Here is a 17,681-nt window from a genome sequence, read left to right on the forward strand (position 1 = left end):
AGACGGTCATGTTCAAGAACAGAGCGATGAGAATATACGTGGTGACATCTTTTAATAATGTCCATCTCACCCTGGGAAACTCATTTTGGCTGTCCACGTCTACTTCTTCTGACATGTGTTCATAATGACAACGACTCCTGGTTCTGAGCGTTTGCGTGCGAGGAACCATCTTGAACATTTACAATGCCTTCTCTCCTTGAGTCCTTGGGACAGTCCACTAAGGTAATACCACTATCCCTAATTTACAGAGGAAGGAACGGACATCTCAACATGCTTGAACCATGTACCTCAGATCCCCATAGCCCAACGACACTTTGCAACCTTTTTATTAACTAAGGTCAATGCTGATCAATTGTATTTTGGTTCCCTTCACTGGCTTTCCAGAATATCCAGCCTCTAGTAGAAGCATCAGGGAGCAGATAAAAAGAGAGACACATGGAAAATCAGGGCCCTGGGCTTGAATTCTCGTCCTCCACTAACGAACCAGCTGGGCCCTTGTTTGGCAAGACACTTCGCCTCCCTGGTCTATGTCTCGGACTGCTCTCTGTCAGTTGGAGTTGGAGTGAGGATCCTAAGTGAAACCGCCTTAGGAGGCCTCCCTGTAGTATTTCCACCCCAGGGGGAATGACAAGTTAGTAATGCTTCGGTAGCAGAAGCCAGAGCAGCCCCAGCCAGGAACTATAAAGCCTTCATTCTTGTGGCCGAGAGAAGTTACATTTCTCTGTGTTTTCTCTGGAGGGTGGGATGATGGTGCAATCTGCGTGAACAAGGGGATGAGAGGAAGGGCTGGGAACCAACCAGCCTACTTGTCCCAGCCGTTCCTGGTGCCTCATCCTCTGTGTCTCCTCAATGCCTTGCTTCAGGCTCTATCTGTTTATTTGTATTTGTCCTACAAAGTAGCTGGCAAACAACAGGCTTTTCATGTACATTTTGGTATTTGTGGATGGAGCCAGACAGGGGCTGTGTTGGAATGCCCGAACATTTGGGAAGGGCATAGGCCAGGTCGGCCTCGGAACAGCATTCTCCCAGGTGGTCAGGTCCCCGTGATAAGGTGGTGGTGGTTGGGGGGATAGGGGTGAACACCAGAGGTACCCAATTCCCTCCATGAAACGGTTCACATGGGAGTTCCGCATAGGAGCCAGGACCACACTAATGGGGCTGGGAGTGGTGTGAGGCCCCCTCAGCCCTGCATCTCTCAGCCCCTCATCTGCAGTAGGTCCCATAGAGGAGGGAGTGCTGGGTGGTGGGGAAGCCTGGAACTGACATCCACACCCAGGTGGACAGGCTCCAAGTGCCAGCCTTGTACATACCCACGGGGGCCTGGGGGGGCTGATGTGAGTAGAGAGTGAACCTTTAAGGTGGAAGAGGGAGACTAGTCCCACTCTCAGGGGAGGGGGGGTGCGTTCTGCCTCTGGCTGCCTCCCTCCACCCCTGCAATGGCAGAGGTGTTCTAAGGCACCCGGTGTTTCTCGAATGTGGCCCTGGCAAGTGTCCCAGAGAGAAGCAGCAGGAGACCCAGTGTTTGTGTGTTTTGGAGGGCAGGAGGCTGGAAGGGGGGCTTCTCACCTCTCTGCCACCCCTCCCTCTACTCTGGTAGCCAACGGATGCTGGGATGCCCGCATCTCCAGGGTCCTCCATCCCCCCAGGCTAACTACATGCCTCTTTGCGAAAGGAAGCAGTTTCTCAGCTGGGCTGGGAACGCCCAGGCCCTGGTGCCCTGTCGTCATGGGTGTCATGGGAGGGACAAGAAGGAAGCAGCTGCCCGGTCCTCCGAGCCTCCCCCCTGCCCACCCCTGCCATGCCCAGGGGTGCTGGCCCCGGGGCTCCATGCAGGATCCTATCCCCGGGCCCACAGAGGCCTCTGTCCCAACCTGCCACTGGGCATGGCTGTGACAGGGCTCCTCGTGGGAGAGCCAAGCAGGGGATGAGATTAGGTGGTGGCCGTGGGTCGGAGAGTCCCTGAGGAAGGGAGTTGTTTATCCCTGGCCCCTCAGCTGCTGCTGAGGAGTGAGAGGGAGTGTGGCTGGCCCACCCCTGCTGTGTCCAGCTGCTGGAGATGGCTGGCTGCTTCCAGCTTGGCTGGGGGGGGGGGGGGGCGGTAAGGGCGGGGGAGGCAGGGGAGGTTGGCGGAGGGCCCGGGCCAGGACTGCAGGATCTTCCTCCCCCGGGGCCTCCCTCTGCGGCCTAGTCCCTGGGAGGCAGTGGTAGAAACACTGTGCCACGTGGGACCGTAGGTGAGGGGGCCTCAGAGGGAGCAGCCAGGGGAGCAGGAAGCAGCTGGGCTACTGCTTCCCCAGAAAGGTTACTCACGAAGCCTGTTCCAGGATGTGAGGGTTCTGGGCACCTTTCCTCCCCGCCCCGGCTCCTCCGGAGAGAGGGAGGGGGCAGGGGACAGGGATGGGCAGCCCTCGCCACTGCTCAGCCCTCTCTGCAATCCTCCACTGGGGAGCCTGGGGAGCTTGGGGAGCCTGGGGGTCCGGGGCTGGAGACCATTCCCTGGCCTCTTCTGATGTCAGGGCTACCCCCCAGGTTCTAGGTGCCTCTCCCCCTCCCAATTCTCTGTTACCAAAATGCAAAATCCGGGAGCTTGGGAGCAATCAGGCCACTGTTTGTTCCTTCTCAACCACGTTCGGGCTAAGCTGGACAGAGGCAGAGAAAAGGAACAGGGGACCCAGCAGAGACCTTGAGGCCCTCGAGGGCAGGAAATCTCTCAAATCTTTTTTTTTTTTTAATTGAGATCATTGTAAATTCACATGCGGTTAAAAGAAATAATACAGAGAGATTACTTATACACTTTGCTAAATGGTAACTTCTAGCAAAACTTAGTGTCATGTCATTACCTAGCATGTTGACTCGGGATACAGTCCACCAACCCTGTGCAGATGGCCCATTTCACTTACCCGCTGGCATGTGTGTGCAAGTGCATGTGCGTATGTGTGTGTGTGCGGGCTTAGTTTCCTACAGTTGTGTTGCCTACATACACCCAAGCCATCGCAATCCAGATTCCAAACAACTACCACACCACAGGGAACAGGATCCCTCATGTGGTCCTGTCACCCCGTTCCCCACTGCCCATCCCTGATCCTTGGCAACCACTCTGCTGTGTTCCATTTCTAAAGTTTTATCCCGAAGATGTCATATGAAAGGAATCATATAGCAGATAACTTGTGGGCTTGGCCTACTCTGGGCACAAAATCCCTGAAGTTCCGCTCCAGCTGTGGCGTGTGTCAATAGTTCATTCTTTCCTAGTGCTGAGTCGTAATCTGCGGTGTGTTAATCCCAGGATTTGCTCAGCCATTCACCTGTCGAAGGACATTTACGTTGCTTCCAGTTTGGGGGCTGTTACAGATAAGGCTGCTTTGGACACGAACGTCCAGCTTTTATGTGAACATCGAGTGGTTTTCTATCAAGCGACAGCATCGTGTGGGCACATGGTGGATCCTCAGTCAGTGTTCCTTGGTAAGGACTGAGGGCAAACCACACTTCTCTCCAGGTATGGAGAAGAACACCAGAATGATCGGGCATGATAATGGTGACCTCCAACAACCAGCCAACAGTCAGAGCACCTCTGCAGAAAGGACTGATCAGAAGATGAACGGTCGTCATTAGCATCGAGCTGTTGGGATGACAGGAGGGAAACACAAGGTAGGGCTCCATTGACAGGGGGAGAGAATGAGACCAGGTGACAAAGAGCATATGACAGGGTGCACCGATTCACAGGGAAGTCACAGAGATGCCCAGGCAGCACTAAGGGTGAAGAGAAGGGGGCTTTGGAAGCAGACCCGATTCGAACCCTGCCAGCACCACATTTTCTGTGTGGTCTGGCCAAGGTACTTAACTTCTCTGAGACTCCACTTCCTAATCTGCAAAAGAAACATAAATATTTTTCTCATAAGAAGTGAATAAAACAGGGGATCCCTGGGTGGCTCAGTGGTTTGGTGCCTGCCTTTGGCCCAGGGTGCAATCCTGGAGTCCCAGGATCGAATCCCATGTCGAGCTCCCCGCATGGAGCCTGCTTCTCCCTCTGCCTGTGTCTCTGCCTTTCTCTCTCTCTCTCTCTCTCTCTCTCTCTCTCTCTCTCTCTCTCTATCATAAGTAAATAAATAAATCTTAAAAAAAAAACATTAAAAAAAGAAATGAATAAAATAGTATATACAGAGTTCTTGACTCCAAGTGACCCTCCCGAATAAAGGTCAGTTTCCTTCCTCTCTCCCCTCCCAAAGGGGAAGTAGGGGCAACAGACATCGAAGCTGGGCTAATCAGGAAAGACTTCAGAAATCTGGTGTAAAGGAAGCCCACAGAGGCACAAGAGTGACAGAAGGGGGGTGGGGTGTTGAGCAAAGGTGGGGCACTTGGATTCAGCAGTGCCCTGGATTAGATGCAGGCCGCCTGTCTCTGCTTCTGTGGCCCTGGCATTGCCTCAATGCAGAGCAGGACCCGGCCAACGGGGCTCTGCCCCAAGCAGTCACCCGTTCCACCACCAGTTGGCTTGACATGCCATGTTGCTTGTTTCTGCTTATGAGGTGTGCTTCTCCTTACTACACTGGGGCCTGAGATGGACAGTGGTTGCCCTTCTGTGGAACAGCAACAGGGTTGTGCTGGGGAAGAGCCTTTCCCTGCCAAGTGCAAGTGAACCGTCCACCAACCCACCCCTCCTTTCCAATTCCAAACCGCAAAGCAGCCAAAGTACTTGATGCCTCCATAGCCTTCCAGAAACTGCTTGCCCCTGCATGGCCCTCCTCCCAACCAAGAGCCTTTGATCTGACAAAGATGCTTAACCTTTTGATCCCATCATGGGACTGTCCCTAGCCCTTGGCCACTGGCAAGGAAGAAACACTACCCTTCTTACTTGTTCCCATTCTTGTTGCTTTTGAACTGGGATTAGCTCCATTTGGGTCTCTCCTCTGGAAGAGAAGGAGATTGCAGACTCTTGACACCCTGTTTCTTGTCCTTATCTACCTGTCCTGCCTCTGGTACCTCAGTGGCATGGCTGAGAAGAGCTCTTGGCCTTTGAAGCCAGTCTCTAGGGTGGCAGGGGACAAGAGAACACTGTTTTCCCAAATGCCTCCTTCACCCTGCCCTCTCTGCTAGTGCTCTCTCCTGTCTCCCTTTGGGTTTCAGAGGGCTGGTCTCCTCAAGTGTGTGTGGTGGGAGACAGTGGTCATAGGGGAGACAGGAGAGGGTACAGACAGAGCTTTCCTTGGGTGTATCCCCCATCCCATTTAGGCCCTCCATGCTACTCCAGTGGTCACAGAAAGCATCTTGTTTTGTTTTAAACTTCTTCTTTCACTGGATTTATTAATACTTCTTGGCAAACCCATACCTCCAGAGTGATCTTTAAAAACATAAATTAGATCATGTCACTCCTCTGCTTGACTCTTTGTAGTGTCTTCCTGCTATACAAAAGTCAAATTCTTATCATCTGGTTTCTGCTCATTTCCCCACCCCATCTCTGCCTCCTTCTCTTGCTCTGGCTTTCTTTCCATTCCTGGCACTTGCCTGCAGCAGGGCTTTTGCACTTACTGTTCCATTTTTCTAGTGCTTTCCTCTCAGATCTTCCTGGGGTGAGCTCCTCCTCAGTTTTCAGGATCTAGCCAAATGTCACCTCCTCAAAAGGTCCTTTCTTTCTTTCTTTCTTTTTCTTTCTTTCTTTCTTTCTTTCTTCTTTCTTCTTTTTTTTCTTTCTTCTTTCTCTTTCTTTCTTTCTTTTTTTTTTTTGAAAGGCAACTTTTTTTTAATTATTATTATTCATGAGAGACACAGAGAGAGAGAGACAGAGAGACAGACAGAGGGAGAAGCAGGCTCCACTCAGGGAGCCCGATGTGGGACTCCATCCCAGGACTCCAGAATCACGCCCTGGGCCGAAGGCAGGCGCCCAACCGCTGAGCCACCCAGGGATCCCTGGGTCCTTTCTTTCTTGATCTCTGCCCCCGAAACCTCCCCACTGGCCCTCTAACTCATTATTTTGTTTTCCTTCCTTCATAGCCATCTGAAATTATTTAGCTTTGAATCTGTGTATTTCCCCTGCTAGAATGTACACTCTAAGACATGAGGACGTTGCCTGTCCTGTCACCCGTGTGTCACCTGTCACCAGTTGCATTGGAAAAAGCCAGAACACTGTATATTAACTGCACATTCCCAAACAAGTCTCTTTATCTCTTTGCATTTAATTTTCCTCGGATGTTAAACAGAAGAGCTGCCGTGAGGATGAGAAAATCACATGAAAGCACAAAATAGATATGGAATAAGCACTGGTTTAAAAATAAATCCACATGGTTATCCAAAGGCAGTAAAATAGCCCCTAGGTGCTGGTGCACACTAATCTATTCTCCACTCCTTTCATCAACTTTATCATCCTTTTTATTTAAGGAGGGTGACACACAAGGCAACTCTAATGCAACAAACAGAAAACCACCATCTGTGGGCCACATCCAGACCACCTCTGGGTTTTGTATGGCCCATGAGTGATGAAGCATTTTTACATGGTTGAAAAAAATAGATTATTCCATGACATATGAAAATTGCATGAAATTCAAATTTCAGTGTCCATAAATAAAGTTGTACTAGAACAGAGACATGCCCACTCGTGTGTGAGCCGTCTGTGGCTGCTTTCGTGCTAGCAAGGGCAGAGTTCGGTAGTGTGGTCCCCAGAAGATTTATTATTTGGCCTTTTACAGAAAAAGCGCGTGGACCCTCGGCTGATGGTAAAAAGTGAAAGGGCTTGTCTAAGAGGCTGTTTGGCAGTCAGGAGGACAGCATGGCCTCTGGGGACCACTCTTCTTTCAGGGTCCTCTGCCTGCATGCTTCAGGAAGGCCTGCTTCACCCCTGGCCAGAGAAACGGAGGGGAGCTGCACACCTGCTAAGCCTTTGAGGGGAGAGGCCCCAGAGCAGTGCCCCACAGGAGCCCCCCCACCCTGTTGCAGCTCAGCTAACCTCCCCTCCCCTTAGCTTTTTCCTGGAAGGTGGGAGGTAGGGTGGTTGCAGTAGCTTGACCTCAGGCACAGCAAACTGTCAAAGACAAAAGCGAGGAGCCCTCGGCACCCTTTCTCCTGGGAAGCTGGTCCTGGTCCATATAGCAGGCTCCGTGGTCTGCGAGAGCCCCGTAGATTCTTAGAACAAAAACAGGAGAGCTAGCTGCTTCTAGGAAGTGGCAAGTCTGCCCCTAATGACAGGTCTCTTTCTCCAGGGAGCTTATAATCACCTTGGGAGGCTCTCCCTCCGGTGCAGGAGGAGCTGTGTGGCCCTGGGGGTGGGGTGTGAGTTCCCCAGGCTGCAGGGGGAAGGGGAAGAATCAAAATGCAAATGCACAGGCTCAGGCCCTGAAGCAGCTGGGTGCTGGGGTGGGCAGGCAGCAGAGGGCGGGCAAAGGCGGGCAAGGGCGCGGGGCAGAAGCGGGCTGCTGCCCTGCATCGCTGCCTCGTCCTCTTCCCAGTGCCCCTCCATCTCTCTGGGAAGTCTGGAAGGCTGCGTGGAGCCCCTGCCCACTGCCCTGTGCCCTCTAAGGAAGAAAAGGCCCATCCTACCAAGACTTCTCTGGGAGTAGAGCCAGAGCCAGAGCCAGAGCCGGAGCCGGAGCACGTATCCTGCCTCCCCTTGCTCCGGTCCCAGCGCCTTCCACCCCCTTAAATGGCCTTCCTTAGAAGTAGACGTGGTCAGAGGGCTAGGGGCTGGGGCCAGGCTCCAACTGTGTAGCCCTAGCGAGTCACCTGCTACCTCTCCAAGTTCATAATACCCTCTTTTTAAAAAAAATATTTTATTTATTTATTCATGAGAGACACACAGAGAGAAGCAGAGACACAGGCAGAGGGAGAAGCAGGCTCTATGCAGGGAGCCCGACATGGGACTCGACCCCGGGACTCCAAAATCATGCCCTGGGCTGAAGGCAGGCAATAAACCACCGAGCCACCCAGGGATCCCCAATACCCTCTTTTAATAATACCTGTCTCCCAAGGTCATTGTGAGGGCCAAAGGACGCACTGAGCACAAAAACCATAAAGCCCGGGGGGGAACATTCATGGAAGTGAGCTACCATCTTTGTGTCTACCCCTTACATGGACAGAGTCAGCCTACAGGCCCAAAGTGGCCGAGAGACATAGAAATAACCAAGGCACAGCATGTCCCGGAGCAGAGGAGGAGGAGGGCTGGGGGCTCAGACACTATACAATCTAGGAGATGTGAGTGACGGGAGGGAAGGCTGTCCCAGAGCTGGGGGGCCCTGGGGATGCTATCAACGGCTCACATCCAGGCAGCCCCCTGCGTGTGGTCTGATCTCAGCATCTCTGATAGGGCCCGGCCTTCCGGTGCCAGCCCTGGCAGTTAGCTGGAGATAGCCGTCTGCTTCCTGCCCAGGCTAGAGTAACAGCTCCTCTGGTCCCTGGCCCTCTTCTGCTCTTACCTGCTCTAGGCTGGGAGGGAGGAAGAGAGGTTTTGGAAGAGTGGATTTCAGGTGGCACCTGCCACTCCCCTCTTTTTATTCTTGGAAGGTGTTGGTGAATTTCTAGAAACCCCCACATGACCCCTGGGGAGCTTACCACAAATTGGGTAGGCTGTGGGTTCTAGTCCAGCTCTGCTACTCTGTAGCCACATTAGCCTTGGTAAGTCACCCCTTCACGTGCAATGTCCTCATCCCATAAATGCAGAATGGATACACTTGCTGTCTGGTACTGAGAAAGGTCAGGAGCACATGGGAGGAGTCTGTGCAAGGGTTTTGAAAACAGTGACAGTTACATGCAAGGGACTCCTATTTTCATGGAATAGGGAACAGGGACAGACACACAGACTGGCAAGGCGGGGGGTACAGAACCTGGCAGTGGCCCTGAGATGGGGGCAGGAGGCAGGGGATGGGGGTGGGGAAGGAGACCAGGGCAGTGATTATTTACTGCTCTGTGTCAGGCACTAAGCTAAGAGCTCTGTAGTTCTCACCCACCCCTGTGGGATGGGCACTACCATCCCCATTTTGCAAGGGGCAACCTCGGCTCAGCAAGGTTAAATCATTTGCCCCAGGTTTACCGCTAGTGAGGGCACAGTTAGCCAGCAAGCCCAAGTCTGTCTAACTCCAGAGTCCATGATCTTTGTACCCACCTAGAGAGCCTCTAGAGAGCCTATGCTGGGTATGGGTGTGAGATTAAAAATACGAGAAGGAGGACAGGAGTGACCTGAAGCGGAGGAGGGGTGAGAAGTATTCCTCAGAGCCTGGCACGGAGCCTGGTCCACTGAAGATGCCAGGGCTACTGCCAGCCCATACAGCACTTTCATGCAACATAGGGGAAGGGTGATGCAGCCATGAGCTTTGCCTCCTTGTGCCTGGGGAGTGTACAACAGGTACCACTGTACATGGCAGCCCTGGGAGGGACTCTGAAATTAATTAGAGGAAAGAAAAACTAAGGGCGCCTGGCTGGCTCACTCAGTGGAGCATGTGACTCTTGGTCTCGGGACCGTGAGTTCAAGCCCCATGTTGGGCATGGAGCCTGCTAAGAAAAGAAAGGAAGGAAAGAAAAATCAAATAAAATCTAGAATATAGATTCTATGGCTTGTTCTCAATACCTTTTCTGGACTTAGAGCCCAGCAGAAGGCCCTTCCTACCAATTCCTTCTGTTTCCTGGGGCTCCAGAGTCTGGGGACTGGTGGCCCTGCCCAGAACTAGGCTCAGGCCTGTGCCTCTCTTTCCCGTAGGCCTGGGGATGGATTGTGCAAAAGTGGCACCATACCCTGAGGCAAGAGGTTAGTTCACAATCTAGTTATTAATTACTCAGTTGCTTATTATCTTGAGCATTGCATCAGGACCGTGAGAATGGCTTTATAGCCACTTAAATTAGTATCAGCTCCCCTCACCCCGCAGACACGCACACAGATCCAGGTACAGTAGGAAATCCTGCCAAAAGTCACTCCAGCCCAAGCCTATTCCCCACAACTCCTGGGACAGTCAGGTCATTCCTCCAAGAGGCAAAGCTGCCCAGGCCACAGGATTCCTCCCCACCAGATCTCCAGTATGGGGCCTGCCTCGGGTTACCTCACTCATCCCTCATCCCTTCGCTATATTGCTCTGGATTCAGCTTGAGGGGACCTTTAGGGAAGGACGTTAGGACTTCACACCTTACCTCAGATGCCTAGGAAGTCCCTCCTCTAGTCTGACCTCCCCTCTTGCTGCAGTTCTAGGGTTTCCCCTCATTTGGCCCTCCTCGCCTCTGTGTTAGAGCCCTTGATGGTGGGTATGGCTGAGCTGTCTTCCTTGTATTCTCACCTTGCAGTCCAGAGAGTCAGCCCCAAGGGAGAAGGGAACGAGGCCTTCCCTGGAGCTCCTTCCCCTGCACCCTACTGCCCCTTGCTTGACCTCTCTGTTTTCCCCACTCTGAGCTGGAGTCACAGGCGGCAACCAAATCCCCTTTGAGCTCCTTGGCCTCCCGGTCTGGGCTCTGCCCGGGCCTGTGGAGCTCCTGCACTAACATACCACCTGAGCAGAGCTGCAGAGCCATAGGCCAGAGCCGATCCCTGGCTTCTGCCGCCAAGTGGGGAGTCAGGGCCCTAAGCACCCCCAAATGCCAGGCCTCGCGCTCTCACTTGCTTCTGCTCTGCCACCTCGGGCGAGTTACTTGACCTCAGTTTCTCCATCTGTAAAAGGAAGTAGGCACCAGCTTACCTTGGAGGTACCTGTGAGAATCAAACCCCATGTCTGTTAAAGTGCTTTGTAAGCTGTTAAGTATAGCACAGAACCAAGTAATTATCATTCCCTGTCACCAGCATGCTGGCCCCAAAACCCCAGCTCAGAACTTGTCAGCTCTGCCTGGCTTCCCTGGATTTAGCTCACTGAACTCTAGGATCATTTTGACCCCTGGAGTTGGTGTGTAAGCTGGAGGTTCTTGTGCTTTGCTCATAGGTCGCCGAATCACATCTTTGCAGCATTTTCTCTTTTCCCTAGAAGACTGTACCGTGTACGAGGGCAGAGAGCTAGCCTCATCTGTTCTTTCCCACCCTAGCAGGGCATCAGGGGTAGGATGCTGCACGTAAGGCAGGATGAACAAGTGGCACTGAGATTCTCTCTTACTTAGGCAACAGCCTGCATTCTTACCAAGGAGCTTTGAGCTTTCTGCATAAAAATTGAGACTCCCAGGTTAAGTGACTTGCTTTGCAGGCATCAAGTTACTACATCCTTGGGGCGCTGGGTGGCTCAGTTGGTTAAGCATCTGCCTTGGGCTCAAGATCCCCCAGCCTCCCTGCTCAGCGGGGAGTCTGCTTCTCCCTCTTTGGCTCCCCCTGCTTGTGTTCTTTCTGTTAATTAATTAATTAATGAAAAATAAAATTAAAGGGGGATGCCCGGGTGGCTCACTGGTTGAGCATCTGCCTTTGGATCAGGTCATGATCCTGGAGTCCTGGGATTGAGTCCCACTTGGGCTCCCCACAGGGAGCCTGCTTCTCCCTCTGCCTATGTCTCTACCTCTCTCTCTGTGCCTCTCATGAATAAATAAATAACATCTTTAAAAATAATAAAAATTAAAAAATAATTAAATTAAATTAAAGGGGTGCCTGGGTGGTTCAGTCAGTTAAGCATCTGCCTTTGGCTCAGGTCATGATCCTGGAGTCTCCTCTCCTTTTCCCTCTGCTCCTTCCCCTGCTCACGTTCTCTCTCTCTCTCTCAAATAAATAAATAAATAAATAAATAAATAAATAAATAAATAAAATTATTTTAAAAAAATAACTTTTTTTAAAAGCCACAAATTTTTACATCCTAGCACAAAGCCTGACTTGTAACTGTTATTTAATAAATGCTTGTTGAATGAGAGATGAGTGACTGGATACCTGGTGAGGGGTCTTGGAGAGCCCACGCTTCCGCTGACCTCATATGCAACCTCTCAGAGACCTCGTATTCAACCTCTCAGAGAGCAGCTGGTGGGAGAGCTCAGGGTGGGCGGGAGCCCAGGAGCCAGGGTCCTGCGGGTTGTCCCTCCTCTTCTCCAACCCCACCTGGTAGTTGGCACCTCAGGCGGTCTGAGCTCCCAGACTAGAATCCCTGGCATTCACAGCGACCTAATCACCTCGTTGCTCCGGGCGTTTTAGAACCCAGCCCAGGTAACAAGTCTCTTTCCCAGTTAGGCCCCTACAGGGAAATTGTCTGGTTCACTCCTGAAACTCGTCTGGGGAAGGAGACAGCATTACCTTTCTTACCTCTGCCTCACTGCTCCGGAGGAGTCCCATCGGGCCTCTAACCCCCACCCAAACCCCGTCCTGACCAGCCTGTTGGGTTTTCTCAAACTGAGCCTTCCCTGCTCTAGTTCTAGGCTTCTTGACTCCAATACTCTGCTGATGCCTCTAAAATAAGAGGAGGCTAAGGGACTCAGGTCTGGCCTTTGAGAGGAGAGTGGATGGGTTTCACTGGCTCTCAGAGCTGGGGCGGGCTACTGTGCTTACCCAGGCTCACCCCTTACCTTGTACCTGAAAGCCCTGCAATGTCCCCACCACACTTAACCTGCTTAAAGCTGCTTGGAACCTGCTCCTTCAGTCAACTTGTCTGTGATCTGGCTCCTGTGACTCCTTCCTTGCTCTAGGTCGGCCCTTCCTTTTTCTTTGACACTGACTTTGCTGAAGTCTACAGAAAAGCCAACACCTTGGCAAGGCACCTTGAGGGGTTCCACATTACTCCACCTCTGCACTCCCAGCTCAGCTGGATCTCTCTGCTTTGAAGGCAGTTTTGGTTTCTCCCCTGGTTCCCCAAGGGGCCCAAGTAGGCTGGAGGGAGAACTCAGAAGGAAGTTTAAAACCAGGGGAAAGTTCTTTTCTTGGAAGGGTTTCTGGTTTTCAAGTTCAGAGGGAGTTTCCTGAAGGAAACCCTTGAAGTTTGGTGGTGGTTTTAAAACCTTCCTTGTGTGGGGCGCCTCTCAAAGTGGACCGTCCCCTGTTGTGTAATGGGGGGCTGCATTTGCCAGGAATTACAAGGCTCCACCTTCTAGCAATGGCAGTCTCAGGGGAGCATGAGTGACCTCAGGAACTAGAAGCTGATGTTATTCCCAAGCTTGAGGTCTGAGAGGGAAGATGTGGTTGTCCACTTCTTTTTTCGGTGGGTTCAATTTGTGCCCACAAAATTTTTGTTTGTGGTGGAACTACAGCCCAGGTGTGTGGGTAAAATCCCTCCAGTTCTTTCTTCATTTTTCTCAAATTCTGCTCCATCTCATTTCTTCACCCAAACCTCTCTCTCAGGTAAGGAGGCCCTGGGGCTGGTTTTCCTGTTTAGGACCCTGGTGGTTTCTCATCCCTCCTTCTTTCTCCTTCCTTCATCTTATTTTATTCTTTTCCTTTTAAAAAATGATGTTTATTCAGTGTTTCTATTTACAAAAGCAATGCCGGATCCATATAGGTAACTTGGAGATACAGAAGTTTCCCTATGGGGCATTCCCCAGATCAAAATCACCCTTCCCAATGATAGAAAACCAGTATTCACTTTTTGGTTTTTAATTTATGTTTTAAAAAATATTTTATTTATTTATTTGACACACATACACACACAGAGAGAGAGAGAGAGAGAGAGAGAGAGAGAGCATAAGCAGGGGGAGCAGCAGGCAGAGGCAGAGGGAGGCAGAGGGAGAGGGAGAAGCAGGCTCCCTGCTGAGCAGGGATCTCTGAGGAGATGCAGGACTCAATCCCAGGACCCTGAGATCATGACTGAGCTAAAGGCAGATGCTTAAAGAACTGAGCCACCCAGGCGCCCCTAACCTGCAGATTTTATTCAGGTTCTGCCAGTTTTTCCACTAAGGTCTCTTTTCTAACCCAAGATCCAATCCGAGATGCTCATTGCATTAGTATATATCTAATTTTTAAAAAAGATTTTATTTATTTATTCATGAGAGACACACAGAGAGAGGCAGAGACAGGCAGATGGAGACGCAGGCTCCCTGCGAGGAGCTCAATTCAGGACTCAGTTCCAGGACCCCAGGATCACATCCTGGGCTGAAGGCAGTCACTCAACCGCTGAGCCACCCAGGCATCCCTGTATATACCTAATTTTAAAAAAAAAGTATATCCCACTGTGCGTACTATTTTGTAGTCCGATATGTTCATTGGTAATATATCATCAGTATTTCCCCATCAATTAAAATTCTTCTATGTGGGGACACCTGGCTGGCTCAGTTGATAGAGTATGTGGCTCTTGGCTTCGGGATTGTGAGTTCGAGCCCCATGTTGGATGTGGAGATTACCTAAAAATAAAATCTTTAAGGGCACCTGGGTGGTTCAGTAGGTTAAGCACCTGCCTTAGGCTCAGGTCATGATCCCAGAGTCCTGGGATGAGCCCTGAAACCTTGTCTGGCTTCCTGCTCAGCGGGGAGCCTGCTTCTCTCTCTCCTGCCCCTTCCCCTGCTAGTACTCTCTCTCTTTCGAATAAATAAAATCTTTTTTTTTAGATTTTATTTATTTGTTCATATGAGAGAGAGAGAGAGAGAGAGAGGCAGAGACACAGGCAGAGGGAGAAGCAGGCTCCATGCAGGGAGCCCGACGCAGGACTCGATCCCAGGACACCAGGATCACGCCCTGGGCCAAAGGCAGGCGCTGAACTGCTGAGCCACCCAGGGATCCCCTAAATAAAATCTTAAAAAAAATAAAAATGAAATTCTTCTATGTTATCACCATTATTAATGATGGGATAATGTTCCACTACAGGGATTTGCCACAATTTGCTTCGCCAATGGCCTATTATGCTGCCGGTTAAGTTATATTCTAGTTTTTCACCCTTGTGAAGAATGATGAGATGAACACCTTATACATACTTCTGATACATATATCTCTGATTATTTTGCCACAAGAAAAATCTCGTAAGTGGAATTACCATGTCCAAGGGACCCATCCCTCCCCCTTCCCAGTTCACAGCCTGGATGTGGCCCTGCTGGTGGCTTTTATGCTTAAACAGACCGCTCACCCCTCATCCAGAGGCAGGCAGGGGAAGAAGCGAAGAGGCCCTTAAGGGACCAGTCATTGGATGGTGGAGATGGCAGGAGGAGATGGGAACATCAAAGGGGAGCCAGATCCTTCTTGCCTTCTGAGCCCTCCTCCAGGCTAACCAGCCCCAGTTGGGTATCTTATCTCTGTAGGAAGAGGATAATGCTTGTTCTGAGCCCAGGGATAATGGGAAGGGGCTGTAGGTGGGGGCTGGAGCAGAAGCTACTAATGCACTTTTGCCAGCATCTTTGGTTTCTCCAATATCCAGCCAGACTATTAGCCGTTCCCCAAGGATGGCCTTGCTCCTCACGTCATCCCCCATTTCCTATAAATGGGAAGTGGCTAGGGAGCAGGCTGTGTGTGTGTGTGTGTGTGTGTGTGTGTGTGCATGCACACGTGTGTCTATAGTGGGGGCAGAGAGGAAGGAAAGGGACATAGTGGTTTTCCTCTATTTTTTTTAAAGGTTTATTTATTTATTCATGAGAGACAGAGAGAGAGAGAGAGAGAGAGAGAGAGAGGCAGAGACACAGGCAGAGGGAGAAGCAGGCTCCATGCAGGGAGCCTGATGCGGGACTCGATCCTGGGACTCCAGGATCACGCCCTGGACAGAAGGCAGGCGCTAAACCGCTGAGCCACCCAGGGATCCCGTGGTTTTCCTCTAGTAGACTTAATGGGGAACTGAGGTCTACAGAAGCCACTACTTGTGCAGAAGGACCAGCATTGTGACAAGTAGTAAGGGTGTCAGGACTTTCTCTAAGATTCTGAAGTCACTGGTGAGCCTCTGCCTTGTTTCTGGCACCCAGAGACTAAGGGTATGCATGGGTGGGGAGGAGTCATTGGACTAAGGGATTGTCTCAGTTTCTTTCTTTCTTTCTTTCTTTCTTTTTTTTAAGATTTTATTTATTTGAGAGAGAAAGAGAGCACAGAGGGAGAGGGAGAGGGAGAAGCAGGCTCCCTGCTGAGCACAGACTGATGATGTAGGGCTCCATCCCGGGACCCTGGGATCATGACATGGGCAGAAGGCAGATACATAATCAACTAAGCCACCCATGCACCCCCCTCAGTTTCTTTATCCAAAACTGTACCCGTGTCTTGAGTTGTCATAGGGAAGGAATGAGCTAAGACACGGACAGCGTGTAGAGCAGTGGCTGGCACAATCAGTCATAGTTACTTATTGTTACCATGACACGGCTACACCAGTTGAGAAAGGAGGAAGCATCTTCATAGCAGACAGCCCTGCAGCACCCTGTGCTGGGCAGGCAGTCCCTGGAGAGGGCTTCCACCTGGCTTGGTGAAGAAGGGGCACCTGCACTTACCTGTTCAGGTGAGCAGACTGCTGAATAGGGTCCAGGAGCTCATACTTCGCTGTCTGCTCCTGGCTCTGACCCCTCCTCCTGCTTTCCCAGGTCACAAGGCATCAGGCATGTCAGCTCCTGGCAAGAAGTCAAGGGGGCAGGGAGGGTTGCTACTCCTCTGAGGCAGGAGGGTCCCTCCTGCTCCCAGTGCTCTCTCCCAAGCCTGGAAAATGCCATCATCTACCCTCTCCCGCTCTAATTTTCCAGTTGACCTGGAATTCCTTCTGACTCCTGCCCTCCTTTCTGGGGCAGAGGGGACACCTGCTCAGGGACCCAGGACCGTACCTGTGGGCTACACAATGGGTATGCCAAAGGCTTGGGAAAGCCATTGGGGCTCTAGAGGGTCACCTGTTGCAGGAGTGAGGGCTGAGACAGTTTTCAAGTTAAACTTGTTTTGTGACTCAGAAAGTTCTCAACTTTGCTCTCTCCTGCACAGCTACCAGGGCTCCAATGTTCCTGTCTCCCTTCTCTACTTCCCTTTCTTCTTGGCCTCCCAGCTCGGGTGCCCTTAGAGACGACCTGCCCAACTCCTTCCAGCAGCCTAGGATGCAGATGCGGCTTGCTTCATGTCATGCCTGGTGGGTCCCAGTGCCCCAGCGCCCAGTCCAGGTCCAGACCCAAGGATGTCCTCCCCTTCAAAGGCATCTTCCTGAGATGTTGTGGTATTCAAGTCAAGAATGCACATACACTGGATTTCTCTCCACCCAAATAAAGCCCCTTGAGGGAAAAAAGACCCCGCTGGGCCTCCCCCATCCCAAGGGCAGCCTGGGCCTCCAGTTCTCCTTCTCCCACCTGCATTGTTCCACTTTGTCAGAGGCATTCTGGAGACACCGATCTGTTGGGACTGTGCTCAACGGCTGACAAAGGAGCGTTTCACTGGCAGCGCATCACTCCCTCTTCCCGACACACACCCTTAAGGAGACAAAAAAGCTGAAATTCGGCTTTTAACTTCAGAGAGAGGGACGGAGTTAGCTGCAAGGAAGCTCCTTCTGTTGCAGAGGAGAGCAAGCGGCGGGAGGAGTACCTGGGGGAGAACGCGACGGCTCCCTCCCCGGGCTGGTCCCGCTGGGCGGGGCTCGGCTCAGCCCGGACCGGGACAGGCCGGCGGCCAGATCTGCACGTGCTGGTCCCGGTCGCGGACTGGCTCCGGGGAGGGGCGGTGCCCCGCGGGGCCGGGCAGCTTTTACCTAAATGTTTTGGTGGCGGGCGGCGAGGGGGCGGCGCACGGCCCTAGGTAATGACAGGGCCGCCGGGGAGCCACGCGGGGGCTGCCCGTCTCGGCCGCGGCTAAAAGCCCGCTCCGAGACCTCCCGCTCCCTCCCCGGGGACCGGCCCCACCCCCGCCCCCGCCCCCGCCCCCCGCACCCCCGGCCCCGGCCCGCCCCGCCCCGCCCCTCCGCAGCCCC

The 17,681-nt window shown here is 52.1% G+C and overlaps 1 long non-coding RNA gene across 2 annotated transcripts; it reads right to left on the reverse strand.

Annotated features, from left to right (window-relative positions):
• Window positions 1–2,118: 2,118 nt before the first annotated feature.
• Window positions 2,119–17,654, reverse strand: LOC121471844. 2 transcript variants are annotated; one of them, XR_005982718.1, is made up of 5 exons: window positions 17,300–17,654; window positions 17,068–17,187; window positions 16,237–16,353; window positions 8,533–8,695; window positions 2,119–3,863 (listed from the first exon to the last, which is right to left on the reverse strand). It is a non-coding gene; the product is annotated as an uncharacterized LOC121471844 (long non-coding RNA). The 2 variants fall into 2 exon arrangements; XR_005982717.1 differs by lacking the exons at window positions 2,119–3,863; window positions 8,533–8,695 and adding exons at window positions 13,934–13,986; window positions 14,901–15,066 and having other exon boundaries at window positions 17,300–17,650.
• Between the last annotated feature and the right edge of the window lie 27 nt (window positions 17,655–17,681).

This window comes from Vulpes lagopus, chromosome 11 (genome assembly GCF_018345385.1).
Source record: "Vulpes lagopus strain Blue_001 chromosome 11, ASM1834538v1, whole genome shotgun sequence".
NCBI lineage: Eukaryota > Metazoa > Chordata > Mammalia > Carnivora > Canidae > Vulpes > Vulpes lagopus.